General features: G+C 42.4%; 1 pseudogene; it reads right to left on the reverse strand.

Annotated features, from left to right (window-relative positions):
• Window positions 1-5,155: 5,155 nt before the first annotated feature.
• On the reverse strand, window positions 5,156-6,867 carry LOC136317621 (zinc finger protein 688 pseudogene; annotated as a pseudogene).
• Between the last annotated feature and the right edge of the window lie 446 nt (window positions 6,868-7,313).

The raw sequence follows: 7,313 nt of genomic DNA on the forward strand, positions 1-7,313 counted from the left end.
TAGCTGTAAGTGCCAGACCAGCTCCCATGCCAGGGGCTATTTTTCTCTTTCTCGCCAGTAATACTGTCTGTGAGAGGGGAAACTGGTGATGTCTTACATATATTTTAAGTCTAAGCTGTCAAGTTTTATAAGGAGCCTCTTCCCTGAAATCTAAAGAGCACAGCACAGTTTTGAAGTAGGATTTTGAAACTAGAGAGCGAGTGTAGATCAAATCTAGAACTCAAGATGCCTGTAGGATTTAAAAAGTCTACCTGGACCCTTTTATCTCGAGTCAAACTTGTAAGAAACTGTTCCCCAGCTAAAGCGTCACTTCATGTTGTGGGTTTTGCTGACCCCCCAACACATTCTGTCTACCACTGTCCGATTTACCCTTTCTGACTCTGTGCCCCTACCTGATACAATCTTCCGTTGTTACACATTATTTTGTGATTGTTTGTGTCCCAGATACACAACCATAGAGCTCAAGGAAAAGAATGTCTCATTCACCTTTTTCAGTCAGACCTTAGACACAAACCTTAGACAAAGCAGGTGCTCAGTATGGTTTAGTTGATTAATTACTTATTAATGAAAATCATTTTAACAGAAGTCTCTATAGAAAAGATAATTTGAAAACTTCTCCATCCACAGGAAGTATGTTGGATAAAAAACAACAAAAGACGAAGATTAAATTCCTAAATTCTTCATTGAGGGACATTTCACAAAGTATACAAAGTCTGATAAACTCCTCATTATGAGTTACTGCAAGTCCCTATACCTGGTATTTGATAGTTTTATATAAAAACATTTCATAAGTACTAGTTCTTTCCTGTTACATAGTTGCCATTTCCATTTTGTTAGTCCTTTTTAAAAAAGATTTAATTTTTTTATTGATTTTACAGAGGAGCGGGGAAGCGAGAAGTACCGACTCATAGTTGCTTCACTTCAGTTGTTCATTGCTTGGTTGTTGCTTGTCATATGAGCCTTGACCAGGCAAGCCCAGGGTTTAGAGCCAGTGACCTTAACATTCAAGGTCCACACTCTATCCGCTGCACAACCACAGGCTAGGTTTGTTGGTCCTTTAAGTACACCTTCTTATGCGGTGTTCCAAGGAAGGTATCTACAGGTATATAAAGAACAGAAGCCTGCTTTCTATTAAATACACAATGATTAGTTTTGTTACTTTTTTTTAAGTGAGAGGAAGAAATATAGAGACAGCCTCCCGTATGTGCCCCAAGTGGATCTAACTGGCAACCCCCTTCTGGGACTGATGTTTGAATCAACTGAGCTGATGCTTGGACCAGTCAAGGTATTCTCAGCACCTGGGGTGGTCAAGCCACTGGCTGTTGAAGGGAGAAAGAGGGAGAAAGGGGAGAGGGACAGGAAGAGAAGCAGATCATAGTTTCTCATGTGTGCCTTGACCAGGGATTGAATCTGGGACGTCTGCACATGGAACCAATGCTCTATCCACTGAACAAAACTTCCAAGGCCCGTTTTGTCTTTTTTTAAAAAAAATTATTTTGTGGTGGTAAGAACATTTAACATGAGATCTAACTTCTTAACAAAATTTTAGGTTGAAAGGGAAGAAAAAAACCCCTTTATTTCCAGATGACCCGACTATGTAAGAAATACCAAGGAATTTAAAAAAAACAAATACAAGTAAAATCAAATACTTAGGTAAGAACTTTAAAAAAAATGTACAAAGTCTGTGTACTGAAAAGTTTAAAATCCTAATTAAATAAATCAAAGAAGACCTAAATAGAGAATATTCCATGCTCTTGTATTGGAAGAGTTAACATAGGTAAGATTTCAGTTCTCTACAAATTGATCTATAGATTTCACATAATTCCTATCGAAATTTCCTCAGTTTTTTTTAATAGAAATAGAAAAGATTAAGGACGTAGGACAGCTAAATCAATTTTGAAAAATAAAAATAAAATGGGAAGAAGCATTGAACCCGATGTTAAGGCTTATTAAGTAGCAACAAAGACAAAATAGTAATAAAGACAGTGTGCTATTGGCAGGTGGATAGACTAATAGATCAATAAAGAATCCACTAATCGACTCAGGGGTTAAGGATGAAAGAAGGGTGGTAGATGTGGCTATAAACAGAGTTCTAGGGAGCGTTAATTGTGGTGGTTGTTCCATGAACCTATATACGATATAACTGCATAGAAATACACACACAGATGAGTACAAAGTGCATGTAAAATTGGTGAAATATGAATAAGCACTGTGGCTTGTACCAATGCCAATTTCCTATATATTTTTTGAAAGTAAAAGTATGTTTTTACATACAGGCCCAGCTTTTTAATTTTTTTCAGTTACAGTTTGTATTCAATATTATTTTGTACTACTTTCAGGTGTACAGCATACTGATTAGATAGTCATATACTTTACAGTGTTCCCTCTGTTATTTCTAGTGCTCACCTGGCACCATAGTTATTATTGACTCTATTCCCTATGCTGTACTTTATATCCTCATAACTGTCTTGCAACTACCAATCTGTATTTCTTAATCCCTTCATCTTTTTCATGCAGTCTCCCAACCTCCCCCCCCCCTGCAACCATCACTCTGTTCTCTGTGTCTACGAGTCTGTTTCTGTTTTGCTTGTTTATATTGTTCATTAGATTCCACATATGAGTGAAATCATATGCTATTTGTCTTTCTCTGACTGACCTATTTCACTTAATATAATGACATCTAGGTCTATCCATGTTGTCCCAAATAGTAAGCTTTCATTATTTTTTTTAATGACCAAGTAATATTTCATTCCATATATGTACCATTTCTTTATCCCATCTTCTGGTGATGGGCACTTGGGTTGCTTCCATAGCTTGGCTATTGTAAGTAACAGTGCAATGAACATTATTTTTCCAAATTAGTGTTTTGGGTTTCTTCAGATATACACTCAGAAGTAGAATCACTGGGCCATAAGGCAGTTATATTTTTAATTTTTCTTTTTTTTGAGAGAGAGAGAGAGAGAGAGGCACAGACAGGGACAGACAAGAAGGGAGAAAGATGAGAAGCATCAATTCTTCGTTGCAGCACCTTAATTATTCCTAGATTGCTTTCTCATTTCTCATATGTGCCTTGAACTGGGGGCTCCATCTGAGCCAGTGAGTATGCTCAAGCCAGCATCCTCTGGGCTCAGGCTAGAGGCCATGTGGTTATGTCAGTGATCCCACACGTTCAAGCTGGCTCAAGAGAATTGAGCCGGTGCTCAAGCCAGCAACCTTGGCGTTTCAAGTCTGGGTCCTCCATGTCCCAGCCTGCCAGGGTCCAGCCCCGGGGGGGAATTCAGGGGTCCCACAGGAAGAGACGGCGTCGGCGCAAGTCGAGTGAGAGAGCCGAATTCTTTATTTTCTCTTTATTCTCTCGTTAGCATTTACTGCCAGGCATCTCTGCCAAATGCTGGTCTAGCTTTCTTTTTATACACACACACTAAGTTACAATCACATGGTATTTTGAATACATTGATTAATCATTGTTTTTGTTTCACTATGATTACATATTTCTAGGTAACAGTTAATTCATTTCTATAAGCTATAAATCAGGTGGTAAGTCATTCAAAGTACAGTTATACAATAACTTGAATAGCAATAACAATATTGGTACAAACTTCTAAAATATTACTACTAATTAATAACTCTACCTTACTGTTGTTGTGAGTCAGGGGCGCAGAGAGAGAGATCAGCAGACGAAATCATCAAGGACTAGCAAAGGACCACCGCTTGCTCAGGCAAATGGCCCTGAGTTCATGCAGTATCCTAATTATTCACAAGACTTCAAAAGGCTTGTTTACTGAGAAATTGGCATAACATCAAGAGTAACGTTTGCTTAAAGATACATAGAGTGCACCTGCAAGATAGCTTAGTAGCAACATAATATCAGAAGGCGTTAATTGCTATTGCTTCTATGGATCCCACCACACTCCTCTCCTTATCTGAAGGGAAAACCTAGGAAAGTACAAAAATCTCATGAGAATGTTTTACTGAGAAAAGCCCAGCAACTGCCTTCAGTCACAAAACAGTTCTCTTAGCAAAACATTCTTTTCTTGTTGGCTGTGTTCCCATCCAAGTCCATGCAATGGGTTATTCCACTACACCTTACCTAAGATTTTATTGTCTAGTCAATTTTGTTTATTTACTATATTCATATACTAGTTAAGTTCTAACTTTATTCTTCTCAGAGTGTTCCACCACCTGCAGGTCAGGTATGCAAGAAGAAAGGAAAGTTTCTCTACTCTACCACATGAAAAGGCTAGGGAGGAAAAGTGATGGATTAAGTGAAGGCTGAAAGATACTCTGTGTATAGTTACTGTTTCCTACCTATTCATAAGTCACAATCTATTCTTTCTAACATGATTAATAAGAAGAAATTCTCCTACAAACTTAACCCTTTACGAGGGATATTATAGCCAGCTTCTTATATTTATGAGCCCAGTTCAAGGGACTTACAGGCTTTTCTGTGGAACTCACACCCTCTGTCTCATTTCCAAAGAAATTAATTCAAAAGGTCAAAGGGGGAAGTATCATTGTGCCTTTCCTTTGCGGTGAATTTGTCAACCAGCAGCCATTGGTCTTCTCTGCTGTGACTTTGTCAGCCAGCAGTTGTGGGTCTTCTCCTGCTGTGACCTTGTCAGCCAGCAGTTGTGGATCTTCTCTGCTGTGACCTTGTCAGCCAGCAGTCGTTGATCAGCTCGTGACACCAGCCCAATGCTTTATCCACTGCGCCACTGCCTGGTCAAGCCATTTAAAAATTTTGAGGAACCTCCATTCTGTTTCCCATAATGGTTGTACCAATCTGCATTCCCAATTCCCACCAGCAATGCATGAGAGTACCTTTTTCTCCACATTATCGCCAGCACTTGTTTGAAATTTCCTGGTTTTTTTTTTTTTTTCACTCTTTCAACACACGTTTATTGCACATTTACTAAGTCGTACATACTATTTTGTTAAAGTTCAGTCTTCACAGTAACCCTTTCTTTTGAGGTAGGTATTAGGAATCCCCACAGTATAGACGAGGGAGTTAGGCTGGGAGGACGCGGGGCTTCCCAGCGGTACCCTGTGTAGGCAGACACTAGCTCTGTGCTGGGGCTTCTATGCTCTGTTCACCTACTCCACTTCCTGGGCTTCCTGCTGCAGTCCGCCAGCCCGGGCTTGCCCGTGCCCTCCACCTAGGCCCCTTCCCCGGGCCTTAGTCCTCTCCGCATTTACCTCTCAAGTAGGTAAGCAGCAAGGGAGGGTTTTTTGAGACAGTGGAAAAGATCTTGGTTGCACCTGCTACTGAAATAACATTGAGAAAAGTCTAGCCTCTCACTATCCTCATTTTTTTAGAAAGACTGGGGAGAGGGGTGTCAAGGTTCATCTATTTGAATCTTTACAGGCACTTTCCTTTTTACATGTTTGAAAACTGGAGGGATCCTCGAGGGAAGCCCAAGGGGTGAATTTGGGTCCCCAAGTCCGTGAGTTAGGAGCCTCCCGCAGGGCCAGTCAGTCCTTATCGCCGAGGTCAGGCTCGGCCCCACACATGGGAGCCACTCACCCGCACTCCTCAAAGATGTCCAGGTAGTGCCGGAACAGCACGGGCGGGTCGCGGTCACCCCGCACCGGGGCTCAAGGCACAGCCCGGATTCCAGGCCTCCTGCCCCGCCGGCCCCCAGAGCAGGAGCGGTGGATCCACTGGTGCGCTTCCACTGCAAACTTCCTCTTGAAGCGCATGCCACACTCAGGGCAGGGGAAGGGCCGCTCTCCTGAGTGCATGCGCCGGTGGCTGACCAGCAGCGAGGGGTAGGTGAAGCGGCGACCACAGTCCACGCACACGTGGCGCCGCTGGCCGGCCTGAGAGCCCACGGTGGGCACCGGGACCAGGGGCTGCGCACCTGTGCTCTAGTCCCAGGCAGCGTTCGTCGGGGGCTGTGCTCTGGCTGAGGCCTTGCTGATGGCCGAGTCAGGGTTGTATTTAACCAGTTCCCCAGGCCGAGCCTTCCCAGGAGGTTTTCTGGGTCCCTTGGCTCCTGGTACTTCTTCGGGTTCCTCTTCCTTCTTATTGGGGGCATCTCCGAGCGCGCCCAGGTGGCCGTAGGTCTCCCGCATCACGTCCCGGTACAGGGCCCTCTGCGCGGGCCTCAGACACCCCCACTCGTCGGGGGAGAAGTACACGGCCACGTCCGCAAAGCTCACGGACCCAGGCTTCTCCGAAATTTCCTGGGTTTTTAAAATCACATTTTTCACTGTTTACTGTTTTTTACCTTCTACCTTCTTCTTTTTTTTAATAAGAGAAAATTTATGCCTGACCTGTGGTGGCACAGTTCATAGAGAGTCGACCTAGAATGCTGAGGTCGCTGGTTTGAAACACTGGGCTTGCCTGGTCAAGGCACATACAAATGCTTCTTGCTCCCTCTCTCTCCTCCACCTCTAAATCAATCAATCAATCAATAAGCGAAAATTTATTTAGAAAGTCACAGAGGTAGAATAAAAAGGATTACAAAACAAGTTACAGAGGCAAAAGAAGGGACTTTGGATCTAAGGTGAGAGACAGAACTCGTTTGGAGAGGGAGGAGGAGAAGGAAGAGTACCCCTCCCGTTCTTTAAAATTGAGGGATAATTGACATATAACATTATATTAGTTTCAGATGTACTCTGTGATTCAGCATTTGCATATGTTATAATATGATCACCACAATAAGTTAACATCTGTCATCATAGTTACACGTTTCTTTTTTTTGTGATGAGAACTTTTAAGAGTTGCTCTGTTAGCAACTTTCAAATATGTTCCAGGATTATCTGGGAAAGGCAAAACCATGCTGACTGTAAAAAGATCAGTCTTTTCACCTGACCAGTGGTGATGCAGTAGATAAGAGCGTCAACCTGGGACGCGGAGGTCATGGCTAGAGCGTGGGATTTTTTGACATGATCGCAAGGTCTCTGGAAAGGGGTCAGTGGCTCAGCTAAAGCAAGATCAGTGTTTCCCAGGTGCAAGAGGCTAGGGGAGGGATTATTAGGCTAAGCACAGAGGACTTTCAAAGCAGTGAGATTATTCTCTCTGATGGATACATTTGTCAAACCTCATAAAATGTACAAGTATAAACCCTAATATAAATTATAGACTTTGGGCAATAATGATGTATCGATACAAGATCATCAGTTTTAACAAGTGTACCACGCTGGAACCAGATGTTGCCAGTGAGGGAGGCTATGCATAGGTGGGGATAAGAGGTATATGGGAATCTCTATATGTCAATTTTGCTGTGAACCTAAAACTGCTCTAAAAGTTGACTAAAAGGAAGTTCTTGCTTGATTTCAATCCATAACCCTTCATTACTTTTGAAAAT

The sequence above is a fragment of the Saccopteryx bilineata genome, chromosome X (genome assembly GCF_036850765.1).
Source record: "Saccopteryx bilineata isolate mSacBil1 chromosome X, mSacBil1_pri_phased_curated, whole genome shotgun sequence".
NCBI lineage: Eukaryota > Metazoa > Chordata > Mammalia > Chiroptera > Emballonuridae > Saccopteryx > Saccopteryx bilineata.